We start from the raw sequence: 27,409 nt of genomic DNA on the forward strand, positions 1-27,409 counted from the left end.
ACTTGATCTTCTCCCTTTCACGAAGGGTTCTTTTGGAAAACTGCTGGCAGTATTAGCACTTGTCAGGTCTGTGTGTAGATGGTAGGCACACAATACAGACCAAGTGCGGATCTGACTTAGCAATTTTCTTCCCACAGGAAGGCTGGCATTCTGACAGGAAAAATATCTGGAAAGTCAGAAAAAATGATGGAAATAGTACAATAAGTACTAAAAACGTCGAGTGAAGACAGAAAATCTCACTTGAAAAGACCAATTAGTGACAAAACCACTAACTGGCAAGCTCAATGCTCCAGGATCCTCACAGAAGGAGCTGGAAAAAAGAACTGGCCTAACTGTCACCTGTGGGGCATGATGGGAGCCTGGAGGTCTTAAAAGGCACGGCACCAGTTTTCTCTAATGAGTGTTCTATATGCAGCTTTCTAGGCTAATCTGCCTGCTATCACCTTGCCTTTTTCTCTGAAAATAAAGGCTGTGTTCAAACAAGTTGAGAGTACATTTCTCTAGGTCATGGAAATTTTATTTTATATGATGTATTTCAAATGAAAAATACAATGCAATATAGGCATATTGGAGCCTAGATTTGAATTATGGGCTGCATATTTATATACATGTGTGTAATATATATATATATATGTATTTTTTTTTTTATACATTACACACATTTTTTTGTTACTGCTACGGTTTGCCCGCACGAAGGCAGGACAATTCAGTACTCAGGACTATTGAGGAGTATCCCCTGGAAGAGAACTAGAAGGATACTTTCATACTAGGCACTTAATGCCACTTTCCCTGAACCATGACAATGGGATTTGATGGTAAGTAGTCAGCAAATACCAAACGGCAGGTGGTCTGGCCACCAGGTACTTATAACTTCCCTAGGGTTACTCGTTCCAATCAGCTAGGAATATGATGGATGACCTCTACACAGGAGAGTCCCTGGTGAAGCTGCCTCACTCCTCTCATGCAGGAAGGGTGCTTGCTATCACAAGGGTGGCCAAGTCTCTGTACTTTCTCTATCAGTCTTCTTCCTGATAATGAATTCCAATAGCTCTTTAGAAAATGGTCCAGCTTTCCTCAACATGCAAGTCAAAAAGATTCAAAATGGAACTCGCACCAATGGTAGTACACAGAGTGCAGGCATGCAGCACATCACTTTTTCACTAAAAAGATACAGAGGTCATGCAGGTCCGCTGCTGCAAATGGTACATTGCTTGAAGCCAGAGCATTGCTGCAAAATCTAACAAATCTGAAGGAAGAATAATATATGTGTGTGTGTGTGTATATATATATATATATATATATATATATATATATATATATATATATATATATTACCTACTGGCGGTCGCCAGTAGGTAGTTATAGTTAGGACCACGTTTCCATAGGAAATCCGCAACATTCTATTTTGAATAACTGTGGCGCCGGTCGACGAATCCTCGCGAATTTTTCAAAATAGGTGGGGCGCTACGCTCCGCTCCTACCCTGAAAGTCTCGGGGGGATTCGTCAAGCAGGGGCTGAGATAAAAGGGGGGTCCCAAAATGCGTTTTTCCCATGCATTTTTCCATAGGACCTTTAGACAGGGCTACAGCCCGAACGGCTGAACAGAATTACTAGAAATTTGGCAGAGAGGTAGTCCTCAGGTCAAGGAAGCGCCTTTTGTAGGTTTGGTGTAAATCTGTTCAGTAGATTCTGAGAAAATAGCCTTTAAATCAATATATATATCTGAGCCAGCTTACGGTGCGCTTACGGTACGCTTACCGTACGCGTACGGTGGCGTGCGCGAGCGCGATTCTGATTGGCTCTTAGATCTTAGTAAACATTTGAATCGGCCGAAACCAGGAAGCGGCGGCCGCCATTTTCTCTCTCGCACTGAGAGTGATGTTTAAAATATAAGCACAAAAACATGTAAAGGGGCTGTTTAGACAGCTCCCACACACATAGCCATGTTGAGGGAGTCCCCAAAGATCCCCCAAGGCCAAAAACGGAATTTTTATATTTTCGCTAATTTCGCAGATTACGCTTACCGTACGCGTACGGTAAAAAATTGTAAAAATAAAAAAAATTATCCACACCCTCCCCACCCCGTGTGCAATTGGTACCCGCAGGGCACCAATTGTGCATGGCTTATTATAGATGCAAAAAACTAAAATATTAAAAAAAATAATAATTAAAAAAAAAATTATCCTCACTCTCTCCACCCCGTGTGCAAATGGTGCCCGAAGGGCACCATTTGTGCATGGCTTATAACATATACGAAAAATTAAAATATTACCTTTCAAAACGAAGTGCATCATATGTCCTCCATGTGCGCACGGTGCGCGAAGCGCATCGTGCGTACATGGCCCATCTAGCGTAACGTGGGCACGCGGTGCGCGTAGCGCACCGCGTGCCCACCGTGCGTGCACGGCACTAACTGCGTAAAGTGGGCGCGCGGTGCGCGAAGCGCACCGCGTGCTCATTGTGCGCGCACGGTGCGCGAAGCGCACCGTGCGCGCACGGAACGAACTGCGTTAAGTGGGCGCGCACGCCACGAATGGCGTAAAGTAACTTAGCATTTAAAAAAACGTACAAATTCACTGAAAAAACCATAGGTTTCACACACGTTATAGTTAGGAATTAGCATTTAAAAAACCTTGCAAATTCACTGAAAAAACCATAGGTTTCACACATGTTATAGTTAGCGGAAATTTTACTGATAAAAAACCAATGAAATTCCCCCGTTATAGTTAGTGCAGGCAACTATAACTCACGCGACCGCAATCTTCTGCTGATGACATATGTGTCTTTATGAAAAAAAAATATTTGTAATATATGTATAGCTAAAAATGTATGGAAGAAGACATGGGCAAATAAGTGTCTAAATACAGTATTAGCATCAGCAGAGGATTGCGGTCGCGTGAGTTATAGTTGCCTGCACTAACTATAACGGGGGAATTTCATTGGTTTTTTATCAGTAAAATTTCCGCTAACTATAACATGTGTGAAACCTATGGTTTTTTCAGTGAATTTTATATATATATATATATATATATATATTCACTGAAAAAACCATAGGTTTCAGGGGCGTTATAGTTAGCTGGACTTTTCGCTCGTACAAAACCATTGAAATTCCCTCGTTCTAGTTAGTTCAGCTAACTATAACTCGCGCGCCCGCAATGCACTGCTGATGACGTCACATATTACATCACTCATGACATGGTCATTGACATCACTCATGACATCACTGATGACATCTCAAATGACATCACTGATGACATCATCCAGTGAATGTGTTTTTCTGAAAATTACATATGTTTTAATTATGTATATCTCAAGGTCGATGGAAGAATAAATGGGTATATAAGTGTCTAAATGGATTATTTGCTTTTGAAAAATTGATTGTATAACTGACTGATTAAGTGTATCTTAGTGAATACATGGCTTAGTGAGTAATGTTTAAATATGTAAATATCTGTATCAGTCTCTCACTTTGCGTACAAGTGGCTACATGGGTTGGTGAGTAGCTACATGAGTGTCTATATCGGTTATTAGTTGGTTTTTTGAGTATCAGTCTGAGTGTCTGTATGGTTCGGTGGGGGGTATTACGTAGTGCATAGGTGCATGAATGAGTGACTCACTGTTTGTATGTGTTGAAGACAGCATGTGTGCAGGACTGTATGGGTGGATGAGTGTGTGCATGAGAGTTTTAGTGAGTGTAGGACTGTCTCAATAGTGTCTTTATGAGAAACTACATATGTTTTAAACTAGCATATGTGACTATTGATGCATATAAGTGAGTATATGTGAGATTGAGAGATTGGAAGAGTTCCTGTATGAATAAGTATGTGTTTCTATAAGTGATTGTTTAAAAGACTAAGTATGTGTAGGTTTCTGTAGGAGTAAGTGTGGTGGTGTGTGTATAACTGTATATGCAAGTAAATGGATGTTTGATTCTTTATTAGCATGAGTGACTGTGTATGAGTACTCTATGGATGAGTGGCGTTGTGTAACAGATGTATAGGTGTATGAGTACATATGATGAGTGAGTACATGTATGAGTGACTGAATAGGACTGTTGGTGAATGAGTGGATGTGTATGTGGATCTTAGAATTACTGAATAGGTTGTTGTAACTGGTATTGGTATATCCATTGTTTTGAAAATGTTAGTTTCTATTTTTGAATGTGTGTATCAAAGGTTATATTAGGGGGAGAGGAGGTCTGCCACTCTATCACAAGGATGATTTTATCAGTGAGGTCATCAGTGATATCATTTGAGATGTCATCAGTGATGTCATGAGTGATGTCACTGACCATTTCATGAGTGATGTAATATGTGACGTCATCAGCAGTGCATTGCGGGCGCGCGAGTTATAGTTAGCTGAACTAACTATAACGGGGGAATTGCAATGGTTTTGTACGGGTGAAAAGTCCAGCTAACTATAACGCCCCTGCAACCTATGGTTTTTTCAGTGAATTTTTAAGGTTTTTCAAATGCTAATTTCTAACTATGCCTACAGAGATAGGACATGTGAAGAAAGAAGAAAAAACGCACAGAAAGAAAAAAAAGAAATGCAGAAAGAAGCAACAGAAGTCCTCAAAGACGAAGAAAAGTGCAGGAAGAAGGATAACGTGCAGAAAGAACAAACAGAAGAGCGGAAAGAAGTCTTGTTGCAAAATCATCCTGTACCCTCAACTTTTTCAGACGGATACTGGTGTTAACGGAGTCTGACTAACCAGTCCTAGAGCCAGTGCTATGTTAAAAGACACTCAGAATACAGTGAAAACACCTACTGTTGTAAAATTGAGACAACGATGTGATTAAGCATTTACTAAAGACATTAATTCCCCTTTTATAGATTGTGTTTTCTCTGTTATGTTGACCGAAGCTTGGACTCCATTTTGTATTGTCATGCCTCCACGTGTTCCCCACGAGAAGAGTCCAACCTCTGTGTTAGTTGCTCTTGCAATCTGCCTAGTAACAGTCTATAAATAGCTCCTTTGTCCATCTGGCGCATGCCCAGACTTGACCACATCTGTTATCAGTTAGCCTTGCTTGACCATGTTTTTGCGGGCTCAAGGAGTGCGTTAGCTCCACCCACATATTGATTCAGTATCGAAAATGACCATAAATGGTAATGTTCTTCGGCCTCATGTTGTATCCACCTACTTATGAGCCCCTCTACTGTGTATAAAAGGGGACCATGTACGTAAGTTCTTTGTGCTACTCTGCAATACTGAAGAGTGTTGTGTGGATTGTAGGACCACCCTTAAGGGTTAATAAATGCTGTCTTTGTACTTTGCAGTTTCCGTGCCAACTTCCTTATAGATTCCATTACAGGAGAGCGAACCCTAGTGTCCTGCGGGCCTAGCTGGGGCCTGTATTCATCAATTGGCGCCCGTCACGTGGGGCTCATCGGCGACTCGGATGCTCGAAGGATTGGTCGCGACGAAGGTGAGGAATTGGGCCGGGGACGTGATCACTGCCAGCGGCGTCTTAGCCCTGGCATCCCGAGGTTTTTCTTCCTCCCCTTCCGAGCTGACCGTCTGGGTGGTGCCGGTCCTCGACTGAGACCTCTTCTGTCGGTCTTGCCGTGAAAGCCGTTTGGGCGATTGTGGAGCTTGGCAGTTGGAATCTGGACTCTTGATTGGTAAGAACCGGTGTACGGTACTTGCTCCGAGTTTTTGAAGCCTGATCTGGCTATTTGAGTTTGATTTGTGATGACTAGTCATATTTTGGATTTGTCTTTGTGAATATATATGCGTTGCAACACATATAGGCAGGTAATGTGGAGAGATTTCTCCAGAGCTGTGTAACTTTGAACGGCGCAACGATTAAGTGCCATTTTTCTATAATATTGCTTATTTTGCATTATTTCTGAGCATGCCTGCTTTCAGCGCACTCCGTAAGTAGTGCTGCTGTTTTGAAAACCGGTTGAACCTCGAGGAATCTGCTCCAGCTCCCCCAGAGGGGACTCCTAATAGGGATATGTACGTGAAGCATGGTCTTTCTTCCATAATGTACAGCACAGTATGGAGGAAATACACAAAGAAGGATCCTGAGTTGCGATGGCCTTTGTATGGATCGTTTGATATACGTAAGATTGAGTATGTGGAACAGTGTATGTGTAAGCGGCGTGCTCGTCAGGATATGTTTGAGTGTGTGCGGTTGTGGGTGAAGGAGGTGCGTGAGCGAGAGAAGCGTGAGAAAGCGCTGTTTGATAAAGAACAACGGAAGAATGATCATGTGCGAGCACAGGAAGCGAAGCGTCGGGAGGACAGAGAGCAGACGGACAGGCAAGAGAAGGAGCGTAGGCTACAAGTTTCGGGTCAATACGTTGTTCGGCAGCCACTTTATCCTGTCCTTAATAATCTTGATGATGATTTTTCTTTACTAGATCGCCCTCCGCCCCCTTATGTCGGCGCATCTGCTCCGAGGCCGCAAGATTCTGTCCCGGGTACGGGTAAGGTAGATACGCGGTCCATGTTATCAGCCGACCAAATGGCTGAGCTTCGGCAAATTTCCTTCCGTGCACTTAACGGCAAGATATCTATAGAGGAATTATTTCATACTTGGGGGTCGTGGCAGGAGAGAGATAAATTGTATTTTCTGGGTCATTTCGCGGATGAAGTGATTGATGCTTTCCGGAAACGTTCTGGTGTTTTTGAGCCCGACGAAGTATCATCGGATGCTAAAGCGTTGCGTAATGGTGTTTTCTCTTTTTCTAAGGCTCCAGATACGGTTCGGCGGCTGTTCGCCTTGCGGGACGAGGTGCTGGTCTATAAAGAGAAAGCGCGCCAGCGAGCAGGGAAGGAGAAGCAGTCGGATTCGTGCACAACAGAGGGCCACTCATCCACCTCCCAGTCAGATAAGGATGACATAGTGCATGTTAAACCAATGCGAGAGGCGGCGCCTTTGTATGTTCCTCCTAAAGGAGCGGGGACTAGCTCGGACATTACCTCCGCCGATGCTAAGGGATATTTCGTGTATAATTGGGTTTACACTCCATGGCATAGGGCTGATGTTATGGCTTTAAAGAATGCGCTGCCTGACCCCCGCAAGAATCCAGCGGCCTTCTACGAAGAAGTAGAGGGGGCCTTGAATTCTTGCGTCATGACTTTAGCAGATATAGATTTGTTCTTTGGGCTTATTCTACCACCAGACATGTGGCGATCTGTGCGGAAGGTGGATGATGCTGCCACTTTTAAGGCTCGATGGTCTGAACTGGAGGATGAGGATAGGGAGAGGAAGCCTGCGCAGAAACCGCCCCAGAATATTTTAGATCTCCCTGCTGCTATTGTGGCTAAGTTGAAGACAATTATCCCCCCTAAAAAAATTGACTGGAATATGTTAGCTGCATGTAAACAGAAAGTTGACGAGTCAGTTGCGGACTTCTTTACGCGCTTTGAGGAGACGTTTCATGATTTTAGTGGCCAGTCGCTTACCGACGATACGGGACGCCACCTTTTTGCGGATAAATATGTGGCTAATCTGCTGCCGGCAGTTGCGGCCCGTCTAAAAGCGAGTGAAAGTTCTTGGTCCTCCGCTACACCGACGGCCCTCCTGACTATCGCTCAGTATTATGAGCGTCAGGAGCAAGAAGCAAAGGGCCAGGAGGAAAAGAAATCGAAAGATTTGAAAACAAAGGTGATGTTGGCGCAAGTCTATGGCCCGCCTCGACGGGGTAGTAATAGAGGTAGGGGAGGATCTTATGGTCCTCCCTCGGGCCGGTCTGATTTGAATAGGAATCAATGTGCGTATTGTAAGCAATCGGGTCATTGGGCTAGGGACTGCCCGGTGTTGCATGCATCGCGCCAGGGGCATACCCACGGTGGCCCGCGAGGTAGAGGGGGTTTCTCGAACTTTCGAGGGAATTCTAACGAACAGGCTCGTTTTGAGTCTGCGGGGCAGCACCGAGATAGATCAAATGTTTTCGATCGCCAGCATCAGTGTCAAGCGTCAGGGATTGACCGGTCGGGGTACCATGACTCTCAGCATGCATAGGATTGCGTTGGATGGGGGTTAGAATCAGTTGAGGTACCGGTCGATCAGAAGGGCCCTTATGTCTCGGCTGAGGTTTTGGGCTCTACTGATCAGTTCCTAGTGGATACTGGAGCGACACGTAGTGCGCTATCTAAGCAATTGGTTCCGGGGGCTCCCCCATCCGGCTTAATGGTCACATCGGTAGGGTTTGATGGTACACTCTCCCGAAGCCCTCTTTCACAGCCCCTCATGTTTAAGGTTGATTCTTTTTCTGCACCCTGTCCGTTTCTGCTTGCCCCGTACACACCGGACAATATTATGGGTCTTGATATGTTAAAGCACTTTAGGGCTACTATCCGCTGCTCCCCTGCTGGTGTGCGAGTAATATTGAATGACAATTACCCCCGATCTGAACGGATGTGTACGATGTCAGAGGATGCGCTGTTAGCTACCCTCCCTCATGCTTTGTGGGCAACTTCGGATACTGATGTAGGACAAATGGTGATTCCGCCGGTCCACATTAGCGTCCAGGAGGGGGCGGTGTTACCACGCCTCCCACAGTACCGTATTTCCCAGGAGGGTGAGGAGGCTCTCATACAGATAGTGCAGGATTTGATAACGGTTGGGGTAGTCGAGGAAGTCCCCTACAACATTTGTAACAGTCCGATTCTTCCCATACTGAAAAAGGATACGGATGCCAGAGTTTATCGGTTTATAATTGATTTGAGAGAAGTGAACAAGATCGTGATACCTCAATACCCAGTGGTTTCCGATATCACGACGTTGCTTACCTTGGTCCCGCCTACGGCGACCATGTTCTCAGTGATTGATTTGAAAAATGCCTTCTTTTCCATTCCCATTCACCCTGATAGCCGATATCTTTTTGGGTTTACACTGAATAATAGATCTTATCGTTTCTGTAGGATTCCCCAGGGCTATACAGAAAGCCCTAGCATTTACAGTCAGGCTTTGAAACGACAATTGGATTCCTTTGTCCTGCTCGAGGGTGTCGCCCTCATTCAATATGTCGATGATATCTTACTGGCGGCTGACACCCTGGAGTTATGTGAAAAAAGTACGTTATCCTTACTTTCCTTTCTAGCGTCCCGCAATCATAAGGTATCTAGGAAGAAATTGCAATTCTGTAGACCAAAGGTGACTTATCTGGGTCACCTTTTGTCTAAGGAGGGACGTGCACTCACACCGGATCGTATTCAAGTAATTTTGGATACACCGAGACCATCCACACAGAAGGATGTGCGTGCATTTTTGGGCCTTGTTTCTTTTTGCAGACAGTGGATATTGGGGTTTTCGCACATAGCTAAGCCATTGTTAGCCCTTTTGACAAAGGACACGCCTATCCCAATCCCTTGGTCAGATGAGTGTGATACTGCTTTTCAGCAACTACGACAGGCCCTTTGTTCAGCACCAGTGTTAGGGACCCCTGATTATGCAAAACCCTTTTCGTTGTATGTGCATGAGAAAGATGGATGTGCATTGTCAGTTTTAGTGCAAATGCACGGTGATAAGCAGCGCCCTTGTGCATATTTTTCGGCTGTACTTGATCCTGTCGCCCGAGCATTACCAGGGTGTTTTCGCTCGGTTGCGGCGACAGCTGTGTCAATACGCCAAAGCGAGGGAATTGTGTTATCTCATAAGCTGTTGGTATTAGTTCCCCATGCTGTTGATGCCCTGCTTAATCAAACAAAGACGCAGCATTTGACCAGTGCCCGTTTAACGGGATATGAGTTGACGCTTTTGGCTCCTCATATTACGTTGAAAAGGTGCGTAACGTTGAACCCGGCAACATTGTTGCCATACCCCGAAACCCAGCCGGAGGCGCGGAAAGCGCATGATTGTATTCTCGTGACTGAGGAACAAACAAAGGGTTGTATTGATCTCCAGGATACGCCCTTTCCAGATGTAGATGGAGAACTGTGGGTGGATGGATCCTGTCTGAAGCTACCAGATGGTACGGCTTCAGCAGCATATGCAATTACCACATTACAAACGATAGTGGAGACAGCACGCATACCACAGAAATCAGCTCAAGCAGCGGAACTGATAGCATTAACACGAGCATGTGAGCTCAGTACAGGATTATGTGTGAATGTTTATACAGATAGCCGCTATGCCTTCGGAGTAGCGCATGACTTCGGCCTACTCTGGAAGGAGAGAGGGTTTTTAACGTCACATGGAGTACAGATAATGCATGGAGAGTTAGTTCATAATCTTTTAACTGCATTGACATACCCAAAGAAAATTGCCATTGTTAAGTGTAGCGCCCATAGGAAAGTGGTTGATAAAGTTGGAGAAGGGAATGCGTTAGCGGATCGAGTAGCACGGGAGACTGCGATGCAGCCCGGTACTACTGCCATGTATGTAGTGAAGTCACAAGTGGAGAGATGGCATGATGCGAAGGAGGAAGTGCGAGAAATGCAAAGGACCGCTTCTGACAAAGAGCGGGAACAATGGGCTAGCGAGGGAGAACTGGATGACGAGGGTTGCTGGAGAAATAAGCAGATGGATAGATGGAAATTACCCACGGCCTTTGTACAACCTATGGTTCAGATGGCACATGGGCTAGCACATGTTGGAGCTTCCGCAATTGTGAAATTGCTTACCCAAGTCTGGGAGCATCCAGAGATTGCTAGCACGGCAAAGAGGGTGGTGCAGACCTGTATGATCTGCCTGAGGTACAACCCAGGAAAGGGGACTCGAACTCCAGCAGGAGGGTTTGTGACACCCACTGCACCCTTTGAGGTTCTGCAGATGGATTACATCCAGCTTGAGCGCTGTAATAATTTGAAGTATGTTCTAGTAGTGGTCTGCGCTTTCAGCAAATGGGTTGAAGCGTACCCTACGAAAGACAATACTGCAATGACTACTGCGAAGCTGCTGCTAAAGGAGTTTTTCCCCCGATATGGCGTTTGTAGACTTCTGTGGAGTGATAATGGCCCTCACTTTGTAGCGGATGTTATAAAGTATGTCTTGAAGGGTCTAGGCATCACTCAGAAGTTCCACGCCGTGTTTCACCCTCAGTCTGCAGGCCTAGTTGAGAAGTATAATGGTACACTGAAGCTTAAGATCGCCAAAATTCAAGCTTCGACGTCTTTGACTTGGCCAGACGCTCTGCCACTGGCGTTATTGTCAATTAGATCAGTACCGCACTCTCGAACTGGCCTTACGCCGTACGAGATTGTCTTTGGACGCCCAATGAATATTTGGGGTCCACCAAGACCTAAGGCTGTGTATGATGTACCTTGTGTAATGATGAGCGATTATCTGGCACAGTTAACGGACAACTTGGTTTCTATCCATCAACAGGTCCGAGAGGCGCTCCCTGATCGGTCTACCGGTGAAGGACATGGTCTCCGGCCTGGTGACCATGTCATGGTGAAAGTCTTCGACAGAACTAACAGCTTGGAGCCGAGATGGGTGGGCCCTGAGCAGGTCCTCCTCGCAACGAGGACGGCTGTGCGAGTCTCCAACAGAAAGAATTGGATCCACTCTCTGCACTGTAGGAAGGTGCCGCCCGGATTGGTGGAACCTGCCGTGTTGACCGATCAACGAGACATTTTGGCTGCAGAGACAGGCCGTGCTGCGGAGCCAAACGCCACTGAGGAGCTCTTTCCGGACCACGCGACTCCTGGAGGAAGGCGATATCATCTTCGACCAAGGAAGTGAGTTTTCCAGTAGCGGGCCATACTGTCAGAACGGCCCTTGGGTTAGTGAAACGGAGAGCCGATGAGGCAAGGGGGGGGGGATCAGCCCTGCATTAGTGTAGCGACACCCGTCTTGGCCCGCTGGTGAAGAAATCAACCGCTGCCCAAGGGGAAGAGTTCTGACAGACTTTTAGTTTCAGGAAGATATTGGGTTTTATTTTTTTTGCTTTGATATGGAGAAAAAGAAAATCCTTTGTGCATTAGGGTTCATGTTGACAGTAGCCATTGTTGGGATAACCACATGGTTTGTGGAGGATGTAACTCCCACTCGGAAGATTCTTGTGTTGACAACTCCGGTGCCTGAGGAGCACTACTTTTATACATTACCGTATCAAGAGTTGAAGCATCGACAATCTTACTTGAATAACACTTTCATCCAGATGCTGCATCATACCCACGTTGCTACGAATGCTACGAACTGTTGGATATGTGGGATGATGCCAGCTCATCAGAAGAAAGTAGGAACGCCATTTATACCACTTCCTTTCTCTCATAATGGCTCTTGTAGAGCATGGTATACTTTGCTTTTTGCCACTCGGAAACCGACAGTGGGACGATTGCTTTCTAGACTTAATAAAGAATGCCATCAAGACAAGAATGGGTATCCACAAGCGAATGGGACAATTTGGGAGTGGGAAGAGTACCGACCAGACAATGAATACATTCCCTACATCTTTACGAACACAAGAGACACTGTGGGAAGAGATAAATTTGTGATTCAAGTAGCACAAGCTCAAGCGGACCTGTGTGTCCAGAGTGTGGGTTTCATCCCTGTTGGTGTCAGTGATTGCATTACTGTTTTGAATATTGATGGGTTGAACAATAGTACCTTTTTAGCCTCCCATAATACGTACTTTGTGTGTGGAAATAAAGGTTATTACCGTCTGCCGGCTGGGTGGTCTGGGGTATGCTATGTATCATTTCTATTACCTCCTGTATTCTTAGCACCCGCATCTTATCATAAGGATTTGAAATTATTAAATAATGTGACTGTAAATAGGTATAAACGTACTTTATCAATTGATGATATAGATCAGACTGACACCAGTCTGCAACAGTATATTGATTTTAACTTAGGACTGTTTTTCTTTGTTGGAGCTGCCCTGAACAGTAGGAAGATCCGAAGATTAACAAGAGTGGTAGAAGCTGTGACAAATCAGACTGCTGCTGCTCTTGGGAATCTTACGGAGGAATTACAGATCACTAGAATTGTTGCATTGCAGAATCGTATGGTACTAGACGTTATGCTAGCTGACAGAGGAGGAGCATGTAAAATTATTGGAAGTAGCTGTTGTGTGTTTATTCCTGATCATACGCCATCAGTTTATAATGCCATCAATAAACTGCATAAAATTGCAGCTGAGATCCATACAGAAAACGGCACTTGGTCTTTTTCTGGATGGTTTTGGGCGTTAATTACTGCCTGGGGATGGAAGGTTCTAACTGGTCTCTGCATTATTGTAGCGGTTCTGTTTTCATGCTGTATTTGTATCCAATGTGGTCCCTTACTCTGCTCATTATGTGTATCATTCTGTATCCCTGATAAGAAAGCTATTGCTGATGTTGCTCACCAAAAACGTTTAGCTAAAGAAGTTGAAGGAATGATGACAATTGACATATATGACGATTATCCTAACAAGCCGGATGTCTTCAGTAAATGCTGAAAGGGTCGTCTGTTGTAAAATTGAGACAACGATGTGATTAAGCATTTACTAAAGACATTAATTCCCCTTTCCTAGATTGTGTTTTCTCTGTTATGTTGACCGAAGCTTGGACTCCATTTTGTATTGTCATGCCTCCACGTGTTCCCCACGAGAAGAGTCCAACCTCTGTGTTAGTTGCTCTTGCAATCTGCCTAGTAACAGTCTATAAATAGCTCCTTTGTCCATCTGGCGCATGCCCAGACTTGACCACATCTGTTATCAGTTAGCCTTGCTTGACCATGTTTTCGCGGGCTCAAGGAGTGCGTTAGCTCCACCCACATATTGATTCAGTATCGAAAATGACCATAAATGGTAATGTTCTTCGGCCTCATGTTGTATCCACCCACTTATGAGCCCCTCTACTGTGTATAAAAGGGGACCATGTACGTAAGTTCTTTGTGCTACTCTATGCAATACTGAAGAGTGTTGTGTGGATTGTAGGACCACCCTTAAGGGTTAATAAATGCTGTCTTTGTACTTTGCAGTTTCCGTGCCAACTTCCTTATAGATTCCATTACAGGAGAGCGAACCCTTGTGTCCTGCGGGCCTAGCTGGGGCCTGTATTCATCACTACATACACTAGGGAACACTATGCGTTGGGGTCCCCCTGTGATTAGCATGACCTCCTCTGTAAGCCCCTAGTATATAATAGGGCAGGGGATTAAAGCTACCTCTTAAAACGCGCCACATGGCGTGTTTGCACACGTCACCTCACGCCCCGTCCCCTCCCTTCACCACTGTGTAAACACGCCCTGTGGGCGTTTTTAGTTGGGAGATTAAGTCCCCTTGAATCCTAAGGGTCCCTAGGGTCAAACTAGCCCACTAGATACCTCCAGTAAGCGCCACAGAGCTGCGTTGCATAGAGGTGTAAAAAAGGGGCATGGCCTCAGAACACCTGTCTGCAACGCAGCTCCCTGGCGCATACTGGAGATACCTGTTGGGTTAGTTGGCCCTCAGGGACCCTCAGTATTGAAGGGGAATTAATTCCCCAACTTACAACTGGCCAGGGGGCGCGTTTGCAGAGTGCTGCAAGGAGGGGGGCGTGGCCTCCGGCGCGATGCCGGTCTTTTATTTATTTTATTTTTTTTAAGAAGGAGGGCTGTGTAGCCCCCCTTCTTTTTCCAATGTATTGGCCCTGGGGATCCCAGCCCCCAGGGCCTGCACCCTAATTTTTTTTGTTGAAAAAAAAAATACATTTGGAAGGGGGCCGCGTGGCCCCCCTCCCAAGTCCTTAAACGGCCCTGGGGACCCCAACCCCCGGGGCAGGCCTTTGTTTTAAAAAAAAAAATATTTATAGAAACACCTAGGACATGCTGGACAAACCGTATTTACCTATCACCATGACGATTTGCGTGATATTCATTAAAAGGCGACTATGCACACAATGAATCCACGTGGAATGTATTTACACCGCTAGTGAAGCTCTGACGTGTCTGACGCCCTACCGTGCCTAATCCCGGCGCCCCAGGCGGTGGGTACTCTCCAAGTAGACACCCTTGTCGTTTATTTATACAAACATGGGTAGCTATTGACGGGCACATTTAATACACACGCACACCAAGCCATTCAAAGGGGATTCGACAAAAATTCGACCAAACTATGCAAGAAACCCCCCTCACGCTTAATAAAACACACATCCACCGCCGGATGTGTAATACTTTTTATTTTACTCTCTGGAAAGGAGACGAACCTCACTTGAGAGTCACAGCGTGCTCCTGGCTGAGCCCAATGCTATGTTACACCCACCAGTGCCCGCCGAGTGCCTCACACCTCTGTGTTGTATTCCACCAGCTAGTGCATATGCTATGACACTCTCTAGCCCATGTGTACTGTAACACCACCTCGTGAATATGTCATGCCACACTTGCCTTCGCACGGGTTATATTGCCCCATCTTACGTGCCTTCCTCGATACCTATGTTATAACGCACAGCGCTATGCCATACATATTACAATCTGGGATCCATATCTTTGTCACAGTGCATATGCAACGTTACACTCCCCAGCACATATTTTATATTACAACTTTAGAGACTAGTTAGGTTACACAACACTGCCCTGTGCATATTACACTCCAAGGCGCATATCGCATAGCACGCGCTAGTGCCGGTGCTATCTCGCGCTCTCCAATGAATCTGTCATTGCGCACAATGTATTGCATATTATATTTCACGCCCGGTTCATCTTATAGCACACTTTTTGGTGCATAGTTTATACCATATACTATATCTAGTTTTCATTTTCAATCGTGCTCTCAGGACTATGTTTTATATAACACTGCGTCCACCTACCCTTTTCACGGGCATTACATTTTGTGATGGGGGGTGGAGGGTCAGGGGGTGTTTCTGCCAAGTGAGCCCAGAGTCACAGTCCTAAACGTCCTCTTCTTCCTGAATAAAAGTGAGATTATGCTGCATACTTGTTCATATTTTAAGTAATTCGCACAGACACACATTTTAAAAACAATAAAGTTCCTAATACCCACCTTCTCTGAACAGTTAGCTTGCTGCCCCATCCACCTCCTCCCTATCCCCCATCCACCTCCTCCCTATCCTCTTTTGTCTGAATCCATGGACTATCCTCCTCCCTCCCGCCATGCATGGTCTGATGTGCTGCCACTGCCCTCCATTTAGCATGATGTACCAGTCCACTCCTCCTGCCCTCCATTGCCCAATTCTATGGCCCATCATTGACCTTCTGCTTAGCCTCTGTGCTTAGCTTGCTGCCCCTGTTCTCCTTCCCCCTGCTCTCCGATGTCTTTGTGCATGCCCCTGCTCCATCCTTTTTGCCCACCATGTTCCATGGACCTGCCACTCCTATTTACTCTGAGTGTTCTGTTGAGCTGCCACTCCCCTCCCACCTGCCTAGCATGGTCAGATGACTGTAACCTGTCCCTGCCACCTCCACCCTGCCTGTCCACATGCCATGCCCCTATCCCCTTCCTCCTGTCCTCCATGGTCCATTTTACTGCCACACCCTTCTGCCCTCCCTGGTCTGTTGTGCTGCAACTGCTCCTCCTGCCTGTCCCGCGCGGTCTGTTGTGAGGCCCCTTCCCCCGAACTCTCTCGTCTCTGCCCAGGTCCTGACCCTCCCTTCTATCCTCCATGGTCCTTTGTGCATGCCCCTGCACCCTCCTTCTTGCCCATCATAGCCATTGCGCTGCCACTAACCCTCCCGCTTGCCATGCATGGTCTTCTGTGCTACAATGGCCCCTCGAACCTTCCCTGTGTGGTCAGCTAGCTGCCCCTGACCCCTCCCACCTTCCCTCCATGGTCTGTGTGTATGCCATCATAGTCTCACTGTTGCTCTCCATGGTGTGTCTTGTTTCAAGTGCCCATCCTGCCTGACCTCCATGGTCATCTTGCTGCTCCTGCCCTGCCCCCTTGCCCCCAGCCCTCTGTTTACATGTGCAGACCCCTATTCCCTCCCTCCTGGCTAGTCTGTTCCATTGTAATGCCCCTGATCCGTCTCTCCTGCCCTTTATGGTCTGTTATGCTGCAGCTTTCTCTCCTGTCTGTCCATTATGGTCAGCTAGCTACCATTGCCTCTTTCCCCTCTGTTCTCTGTTGTCTATGTGCATGGTCCTGTCCCCTCCCTATTGCTTTCTATGGATTGTTGTGCTGCACTCCCGTCCCGCATGCCCTGTGTGGTGTATTGTTCTGCTGCAAACCCTGATGCCTGCCCTGTAGGGTCAGTTTGGTGCACCTCTCCATGTCCCTCCTGTCCTCTGTTATCCGAGTCCATGTCTCTACCCCAATTCCTCCTACTTACCATGATCCAATGTACCTTATTTGCGAACATTTTGAACTTGGTAAGCGGGAGATTTTGAAAAAAAACTGGGGTATTGATTTTCCCCTTTGAGTTACATTGAAAAAGAGGAGATTGTAGACAGGAGACAGATCAAATAAAGCCCATTTGAGCTTAAAAACATTGGACGTTTCCTGGCTGAAACGGGTCTGTTGGCATGTATGGTTGTACTACCACTGCCTCTTCCTTCTGCCCACAATGGTCTATTATATTGCCACAGCCTCTCTTGCCAGTCCTGTATTGTTGGTTTGTTGCCCCTGCCCCCCTTTCCACTGCCCTCCATAGTCTGTTGTGCTGCCACTGCCCCTTCTGCCTGCCCAGTGTGGTCAAATTGTTGCCTCTGCACTCTCCTACCTGCCTTCAATTTTCAGAGTCCGTGCCCCTGGCCTCTGCCTCTCAACAGTATCACAATGAACAACTAGATTGCTAACGTTCTATATTTATTACAAAAGTGTGGAACGCCTGACGTCATCTTGATGTAATCAAAACTGTAATACCTAGAGCATTTCCTTTAGAAATTACATATATGAGAGGGTCTTATTTGCATCAAAATTATGGTTAGTGCTCTAAAAAACTAAAATGAGGACATATTTTCTGAGTTTTCAAATAGCGACAAAGAACTTTAAAATTATTAGTAATCTTTAGTTTTTTTTATCCAGTTGACAACTTGATTAAATGTTGCACTTAGGGGAGAGGATGTGGTGTTACTTCCAGAGCTGTAGACTTTGCAACCGGGGAACCAGGTTGGAGTTTCTGCTTCAGCTCAACATTCTGTGATTCTGGTCAAATCACTTAATCTCCCCATGTCTACAACCAAAATGAATTTGATCTTGTGTGATGTAACCCATGCTCATGTAAAGCACTCCAATACCTGACAAGTCTGCACTATATAAAACTGAAAATACACAACAAATAAATGTTTTCCACACTTCTGTCATTGGGCTACATGTGGGCTACATCTGGGTGATATTTGTGCTGCATTTGGGCTCTTTTGTCTCTGGTGGCCATCTTGGGAGACTTATTTGTTATGAAGTTTCCTAATTTCCTCATTTACTACATTCTCCTCAGTAGGAAATACTTTCAGTTTTTTACTTTGATTCCATCAAAAAGGCATTCAGATGTGTCAAACATTTGCCATAAATTCTGAATGTTAGCACTCTAGTTGCTTATTAGATCACTGTAGTAAAGCTACTGCTCACCAGGGAAGTCTGCTGCTGGTATTGAAAGTGCATGTTTCAGTCTGCATGTCAGAATTTTTTAATGAAATAGAAGAGGATTTGAGGAGTCACTCAAAATGTGCCTTAATTTTTCTTTCTGCAGCAGTAATCATACTTTCTATGGCAAAATGAACCCCCTCATTTTGTTCCTTTTTAAATTAAATGTTTTACGAGTTACCAATTTATTCCAATCAAGATGGCTTCAGGTGTGCAATACGTTTGTCATAAGTAGGACTGTTAGCGCTCTAGTTGTTCTTTAGAACACTCTGGGAAGCTGCAGTAGAACACAAAGGAATCAACTGACAGTCTCTGCCCTTGTTGGATGTACATGTTTTACTGAGAATGTCAGACTTCATTCTCACATGACTGAGAAAGATAATGTGAATTTACAGAAAATATTCTCTCAGTTTAGCTTATAGATCACCTTCCAAACTTCTGTGGGAAAAGCATGAGAAAATAGTTCTCTCAAACATGATTTATGATATCACAGCAGAAGGCTTTTTCATATGGTAAAATCACCTTAGAACACACCACAATTCCTAAAATGAGTATGGTACCATCAACAAATGATTTATAATGTAACTAAAGTCTTAAAACCTTCTATTAACTGCAATGCTTTTTAATGAGGTGCAATCATGTATATTGGTCCCAAGATGGCTGCCAACACTTCTTGGATGAAGTACTGACAGCCAATCAGATCTCACGATGTGTGGTTAGGCTCCGCCCAGATATATCTATCTTTTTAACTCTAGTTTTCTCAGGAACTACTGAACGGATTTACACCATTTAAGCAGAAGGCACGAGTCTGAACGGAGGACTACCTCTTTGCCAAATTTGGTGTAATTCCGTTTAGCAGCTCGGGCTGTAGCTGCGTCAACAGGTCCTATGGGAAAATGCATGGGGAAAACGTGTTTTGGGACCCCCCTTTTTTCTCGGCCCCCGCTTGACGAATCACCGTGAAATTTTCAGGATAGGAGCGGACCAGAGCTGGCCAAAAGTTTGGAACATTTCGCGAAGATTCGTCAATCGGCGCCAACGTTATTCCAAATAGAATGTTGCGGATTTCCTATGGAAAATAGGTCCTAACTATAACTACCTACTGGCGACTGCCAGTAGGATATATATATCTCTCGAAAACACTCCTCCGCTACTTTAGCGCTTCGTTGTGCAGAAAGAAAGGAGCACGGACCGCATTTCAGTGCATACAATTTGATTTATTTACTCAAGGTTTCAACTCCGTAGAGCCTTGATCACATGACACGCCATGAAGTCACCTGACTATTTAAATACATTTTTTTCAGTGCTTTTTTTCTCACCTTCCGCTCAGTGTTAAAGTGACAGTGCATTAGTTATCAAACCATTTATTTTTTATTTATTTATTTTTCCACATATTTTTATTGGCATTTCAAGATTCCAATAACAGGATACATTTGCAAAAAGGTGCATCAGGCATCTTCGTATCACCCACAGTAACAATCCAGTCACAAGCCTCCATACCCGGAAAACAGTCCTTACATATAATAATCCTTGCTCGCCCGCATCTATCGGTGTCCCCCGACGCCCGGACCACACCACCCGCATCCACCACAAATCCTTGCAGCGTTCCGCCCACCAGTTCCGCCCCCCCGTTTCCTGGTCGGGGTGAAAGTGGACACCGGGAAGAACAATACAAGCATGAGGGAGCTCCATCTCATAATCCCGTAGGAGTGCAGCTAACCTAATATCTCTACCAATTTAACTCCCCTCCACCCCTCCCCCCTCAACTCCCCCGGCATGACTTATTGTTTGAATACATAACAAGGCAATCAGTTCTCACACTCAGAATAGTAGCTCCTACCATTACAGGGCACTCCCCAGTGTGTCCTGACTCGGGGCCACCAACACCCTAACTGGGTTCCCTCCTACCCTTGCAGCTCTTGTCTAACCAGGCCCAGGGGAGGGCAGACCCTGCGCCTCGCTCATCCCTGAGCCCGACTCTGCATCAGAGTCTGTGGCTTTCAGTGATTCTGTCAAGGCTCCCCAGGCCCGGGCCGAGTCCATCGCCCTATCGCTGTGAGCTCGGGTAGCCGCCTGCAACCGAAGAACCGACTCGCACTCCGCCCACCGAGTGAACTCTGCCCTCCACCTCTGTATCCTGGGCCCACGCTGAGCCTTCCAGTTAGCAGTAATTTCCCGCTTGGCCAATACCAGCCCCAAATCTATAAATTTACTGGTTATTTTTGTCTTTGAAGTGTATTAGTTATCAAACCATGTGGCTTGTTTGGGGTTTGAATCTTTCTGTTACATATTGGTCAAATGCCTGATACATTGTTTGAGGAACTTTTTCACGATAACATGTGTGAATACATACAGATATTGGTATTATGGTTTTGTGAACAACATTGTTATTAATTTTTTGTAAACTGTTTAGCCAATCCTTAAAATACATAAATAAATATGTATAAATAACATTTTTAGCATATGTAAATAATTATAAAAACCATATTTCCAGTTTTCATAAAAATAGATAAAAAAGGGGAAAATAAAAAGTGGAAATCCACATTTTTTAAATCACGTTCTGATTTAAATATCAAATCAACACTTTTATCCATGCATATGTTACTTGTTGTCCTAATATGTCATCAAGACGGTCTCACAATGATCGACAGGTGTTATTTAATTCCGAAGTGGAATTTTACTTAGTAATGATGATTAGTCCTCATGTGTTGTATCATTGTAACATATTTGGTAACCCTAACATGTTAATATAATGTGCAATTAAAGTGCAAATCATCAACATTTTTGACAAAAGCCTTTGTCAACAATAATTAGATTCCTGAAAAACCCTAAAAAAACGTGAATATATGGCAAACAAGTTTAAAATCCTTATTTTAAGGAGACTTCTATGTACTGTGAGGCTCTTAGTTGCTACATCATATTGGTTCGTTCTACCAAAAATTCTGTTGATGTATGGCAAAAAAGAGAAGAAAACAACAAGGTGTAACAGTTGTTTGCTAATTCATTCTAGCAAAAAAAGTTTCGGAAAGGCGGCAGAGTCTCATGGTTTTTGGGTAATTTTTAGGTAATTTTTATCATTTCTACTGATTTAAAGATAAGTGTGCATGTCCTCTGTTGCATTTAGACCATTAGGACTTTTAGAATCTAGCTCCAAAATAAAGCGGGTCTCTAATTGTCTTAAAGTTCTTTCTCTGTTGCCTCCGCGTTTATTAAATGGCACACTATCAATTATAAAATATTTGAGATGTTCGGGATCAGATGGATGGTAATCCGCGAAGTGTCGGGCCACCGGATAAGTTGGGTCTTTATTGGAAATTGCTCTAATGTGTTGTAAAATCCTTTTGTGCCCCTGCAGCTTGGTACTTTCCACATATCCGAGCCTGTAGGGGCACTCAAGAACATATACAACAAATTCGGTTTTGCAGGAGAGGGCTTTGTTGATGATTTGTTCATGTTCGCTAAATGCAGTTCTGTATGTTAGTGTGTTGATGCCGCATTGACAGGCTTTGCAGCTACTGCATTTAAAAAAGCCCTTTCTCTGACTTAATCAATTTCCTTTTGGTTTAACAATCGGATTGTTCTGTACCAGCCTGTCGCGCATATTGGGCGCTCTTCTGTTGGTGATGGAAAGTTTATGAGGTAAGGTGGGTCCTAAGATAGGGTCATTTTTTATCAAAGGCCAACTTCTCTGTACAATCCGAATAATTTCCCTACTTTGTTTGTTAAATCCTAGTATCATCCGAAAATCATCCTTTTTGGGGCTGGATATTGTGTTTGATGTTTGGCTAGACGACTCAGTTATTTGAATTTCGAGGAGAGTGTCTCTTTCTGGAGGAATCTCATGCGGCTGTTGTGTTGGGCTTTGAGTAGTTCACTATTGGTACTACAAATTCTTTTTAGCCGGATCATCTCTCCATATGGGATACTTTGTATGAGATGCTTGGGATGTAAGATGGTTGCTTGAAGCACTGAGTTAACCGCAGTGGGCTTTCTATGGATTTTAGTTTCAATATTCCCATTCTCTATATATACTTCAACATCTAGAAACGTGACTTTTGAAGCACTGATCTCCTATGTGAAGTTCAGATTGATGTCATTTATGTTTAGTTCATCAATGAATATTTTGGCCTCAGCCTCAATACCATGCCATATCAAAAACAGATAGTCTATACAACGCCACCAACATTTTACTTTTTTCTCCAAAATATCTGAAAAGTTTCTATGTAGGACCAGTTCCTCCCACCACCCCATATGGAGGCAGGTGTAACTTGGCGAGAAACTGGCCCCCATAGCTACGCCCCGTAGTTGTTGATAGATACTATTCTGAAATAGAAACAGATTGTTATGAAGACAAAAATCAATCATGTCAACGAGCCTTTTGTTGTGTGATTTGTGGATAGCAGCCCTTTTTCCAAGGTAATGTTGCACTGCTTTCAGGCCATCGTTATGATTAATGCTAGTGTATAATGCTGTGATGTCCATGGTTATCAATAAGTAACCTTGTTCCCACTTGAAATCATGTATCTTTGTTAAAAAGTCCCCAGTGTCTCTTAAATATGAGGGCAATGCTTGTACAAACTCCTGAAGGAAATAGTCTATGTATTGTGATGTGTTTTCGGTCAGACTGTTTGTCGCCGAGAGGATTGGGCGCTCAGGTGGTTTGGTAGGATTCTTATGTAGTTTGGGAATAAAGTAGATTACCGGGGTTGTAGGTGTATTGTTCCTTAGGAAACCATATTCGTCCTTATTTAGTAACCCCAAACTCCTCCAAGCCATAAGTTTACTGTAGTAGCTGTCGTATGTAAGTTTTAACCTTAAAGGATCACTTCTCCGATAGCATTGTAAATCTTTAAATTGGCTTAGAGCTTCTTTATTGTAATCTTCCTTTGTCCAGATTACCAAATTGCCACCCTTATCGGCATTTCTTATGACAATATCATTGTTACTCGACAATTTCTTCATGAGTTGGTGATATTTGATATTTTGTTTGTTCCTCTTTGTTTTGTGGGTCTCCTTACTTGTTTTTTTGATCTAGACATTTAAATTTTTTAGTCCCACGATTACTTGTTCGTGGTATACATCTATGGCATCTCTTGGCATGATTGGTACAAAGACTGAACGTGGTTTGAATTTAGTTGTTGTCATTGGGTATTCAGTGTTAGATGTGGTTGGTATCGCCAGTTCGTCTTGGTCATTTGTGGATAGTGCCAATGATTGCATGTCTCTTAGGAGTGGCATATCGTCGTTTGTTAGGCCATAGGTTGAAGGGGTGCAGCTAAGAGGAGGTGAATGTGTCACAATATTTTTGGAGTTTGCCCCTTTAATAAGATGATGTTTTTGAAGTTTTAGTTTTCGGATGGCTTTGTAAACATCAATCCTGGTTGCAGCATAGTCAAATGAACTTTCCGGGCAGAAGGACAATCCCAATGAAAGTAGTTGTAATTCAGCTGTGTTCAGGGCCAAAGGTGTTAAGTTGGTCACCGTAATGTTGTTGCCTTGGATTTGTTCATCATTTATTTCCGGTTCCACCAGCGTCTTTGGTATCGCCTGGTGGGTTCTCCTTTGTTTTGCCCTTCTCCTTTCTCTTCGCTTGACTGTTATTTTGTTGACTGTTCTTGTTGTGGTCTTTTTGGTCGAAGCGTTTGTTTTCTCTCTTAGACTAAAAAATCAAGTTCTTCAGCGAGAGAAATTGCTACTGGGATTCTTTTGTCTCTGTTATCTGCCTCTGTTTCGCTTTCGATTGCTGAACTTAGGTCAGAGGTTGACGAATTAGCCTGTGTTGGTCCTTTATTATATTTGGATGCTATTTGGGAACTTGCATTATAATTGGATATTTTCATATTTTTTTGCAAAAGTGAAAATACGTCCACATTCAGTCTGCTTTGTCACGGTGATATTTGTATGTCTTGCGTTCCCTGATTTTATCCTCCTCTTTTTTTAAGCTTTGTAACATTTCCTCTTTGAATTTTTTAGCTTCATCATTTTGGCCCATGGTTTCTATTTCCGTGTTCAGAGTGTCTATCTGTCCTTGTATTTTGAGGCAGTCTGACTCTGCATACTTGACTAGCAAAATTACCAGTCTTTTTGAGGATTCCAAATTTGGTTCTGCCCACTTTTTCAGCATTTGTGGATCTGGTGTCTCGTAACTGGGGGCGATTAATATGCGCAGACCCCGAGGAATCCTTCCCACATCTGAATAGCGCTGGAGAGAGCGACCCTCCCACCACTTGCTCTGTTCGCTTTTCATCAACTTTTCTAGACTCCGATATTTGTCACGGAGACTTGCGTTTTTGGTTACTGTTGGTGCATTCTGGGCTATGTAGTTTAAACTTGGCGTGTTCAAATCATCGAACATCACAGTAGCCGCTGCCTCACGATCTCTAAGCGTGTCGGCTGACATATCCTTGCGTTATATTTGATCTGTAACTTGAATAGACTGTGGCACCGTGAGTTTTTTGCCTCAATTAATATTGCGTAGCAACTTCACTGTTTGAGTCTATAGCACACCTCTCTACCCAGTATAATGACGTGGGATACAGCTCCTACCTCTGGCTGCTGTCGGCACTCCTCAGGTCCTCCGGCTCGAGTCCGTGCTGTCTTGCCTTGCCGTGCTCCGTAGGTTGTGCTGTCCAATTTTTGTCCGTTACTGGGGGGCTGATCTGACGATAATCCCCCTGGATTCGCTTCTTTCGGTCCGTTGCCAGACGGCGTCTTCCTTGCGTGCTGTCAGTCCAACGTCAAGGGGGGGGGGTCCGTGTGAAACCGGGGAAGGCAAAAACCGGTTTAAAATATCGAAAACACTCCTCCGCTGCTTTAGCGCTTCGTTGTGCAGAAAGAAAGGAGCACGGACCGCATTTCAGTGCATACAATTGGATTTATTTACTCAAGGTATGCCAGCCATGACGCGTTTCAACTCCGTAGAGCCTTGATCACATGACACGCCATGAAGTCACCGGACTATTTAAATACATTTTTTTCCAGTGCTTTTTTTCTCACCTTCCGCTCAGTGTTAAAGTGACAGTTCATTAGTTATCAAACCATGTGGCTTGTTTGGGGTTTGAATCTTTCTGTTACATATTGGTCAAATGCCTGATACATTGTTTGAAGAACTTTTTCACGATAACATGTGTGAATACATACAGATATTGGTATTATGGTTTTATGAACAACAATGTTATTAATTTTTTGTAAACTGTTTAGCTAATCCTTAAAATACATAAATAAATATGTATAAATAACATTTTTAGCATATGTAAATAATTATAAAAACCATATTTTCAGTTTTCATAAAAATAGATAAAAAAAGGGGAAAATAAAAAGTGGAAATCCACATTTTTAAAATCACGTTCTGATTTAAATATCAAATCAACACTTTTTTATCCATGCATATGTTATATTATCTACTGGCGGTCGCCAGTAGATAGTTATAGTTAGGACCGTGTTTCCATAGGAAATCCGCAACATTCTATTTGGAATAACTTTGGCGTCGGTTGACGAATCCTCGCGAATTTTTCAAAACTAATGGGGCGCTACGCTCCGCTCCTACCCTGAAAGTTTCGGGGTGATTCGTCAAGCGTGGGCTGAGAAAAAAGGTCCCAAAACGCGTTTTCCCCATGCATTTTTCCATAGGACCTTTAGACACAGCTACAGCCCGAACGGCTGAACAGAATTACTTGAAATTTGGCAGAGAGGTAGCCCTCAGGTCAGGGATGTGCCTTTTGCAGGTCTGGTGTAAATCTGTTCAGTAGGTCCTGAGAAAATAGCATTTAAATCAATATGTATATCTGTGGGCGCGCTACGTGCGCTTACGGTAAGCTTACCGTACGCTTACCGTACGCGCACGGTGCCGTGCGCGAGCGCGATTCTGATTGGTTGTTAGATCAAAGTAAACATTCGAATCGGTCGAAATCAGGAAGTGTCGGCCGCCATTTTGTCTCTCGCAGTCTGAGGGGGTGAAAAACAAAGGTGGATAACGTGAAAAGGGGGCAGGCTGGACAGTTCCTGACCCCCTAGCCTTTGTCAGGGGGTCTCAGAAGGACCCCCAAGGGCAAAAAATTTATTTAAATTTAAAAAAAAAACGGTAAAAAAATTTTTTTAAAAAGGAAAGCTTAAAAAAAATTAAAAAAAATTGTGAGGTAAGGTTGGCTCTTAAAAGAGCCGTTGGGTTCATAGAGGGATGGAGGAAAGAAAGAATGGGAATATTATGAGCGTCTACAAACGTGCTGGTCTATCTTATTGTTAATAAGGGGAACACTGGTCTCCCCAAAAACAATAAGACCAGAACACGTTATACACCTCATTACAACCCTCCCAAATCGAGGGTTAACGTCCAGAGGAGCAGAAGAAGGTGATGCTCCCACCTCAGAGGAAGGGCTCAGCTGAGCTGCTGATGATGTACTCGGCTGAGCTTCTGAGGCTGGGCTCTGGTGACTTACTGAAGAGTTTTCTCCAGTATGTCGAGCAAAGGTCCTGGGATGTTTATCCCTAAGGTGTCTCATCATAGAGTGATTTCCAAAGGAATACTTTTTCCTTGGATTTCCTCTTGATAAAACACGGTCACAAAGTGTGCAAGTGACCAATGGAGCATTGACCTTTTTCTCCCCCTCTGGAAAAGTAAAATACTCCCATACAAAAGAATTCTTCTGTTTCCTCCTTCTCTGGATGATGGTGGTGCTGCTAGCCTCACTCTCAGAAGAGGTCTGCTGTTCTGCCATTGTATCCCAAAGACAATTCAGCTCCTTCTCCTAGAGAATCACAAGCAGTAATGAGGGGAATGGGTGTGGTTTGGGAAGTTTCAGGAACTGAAAGTAGTTTCAACCAATGAAAAGTGTTCTTTCAAGCAGTAATGAGGGGAATGGGTGTGGTGTGGGAAGTTTCTGGAACTGAAAGTAATTTCAACCAATGAAAAGTGTTCTTTCAAGCAGTAATGAGGGGAATGGGTGTGGTGTGGGAAGTTTCTGGAACTGAAAGTAATTTCAACCAATAAAAAGTGTTCTTTG

Source organism: Triturus cristatus, chromosome 1_1 (genome assembly GCF_964204655.1).
Source record: "Triturus cristatus chromosome 1_1, aTriCri1.1, whole genome shotgun sequence".
Taxonomy (NCBI): domain Eukaryota; kingdom Metazoa; phylum Chordata; class Amphibia; order Caudata; family Salamandridae; genus Triturus; species Triturus cristatus.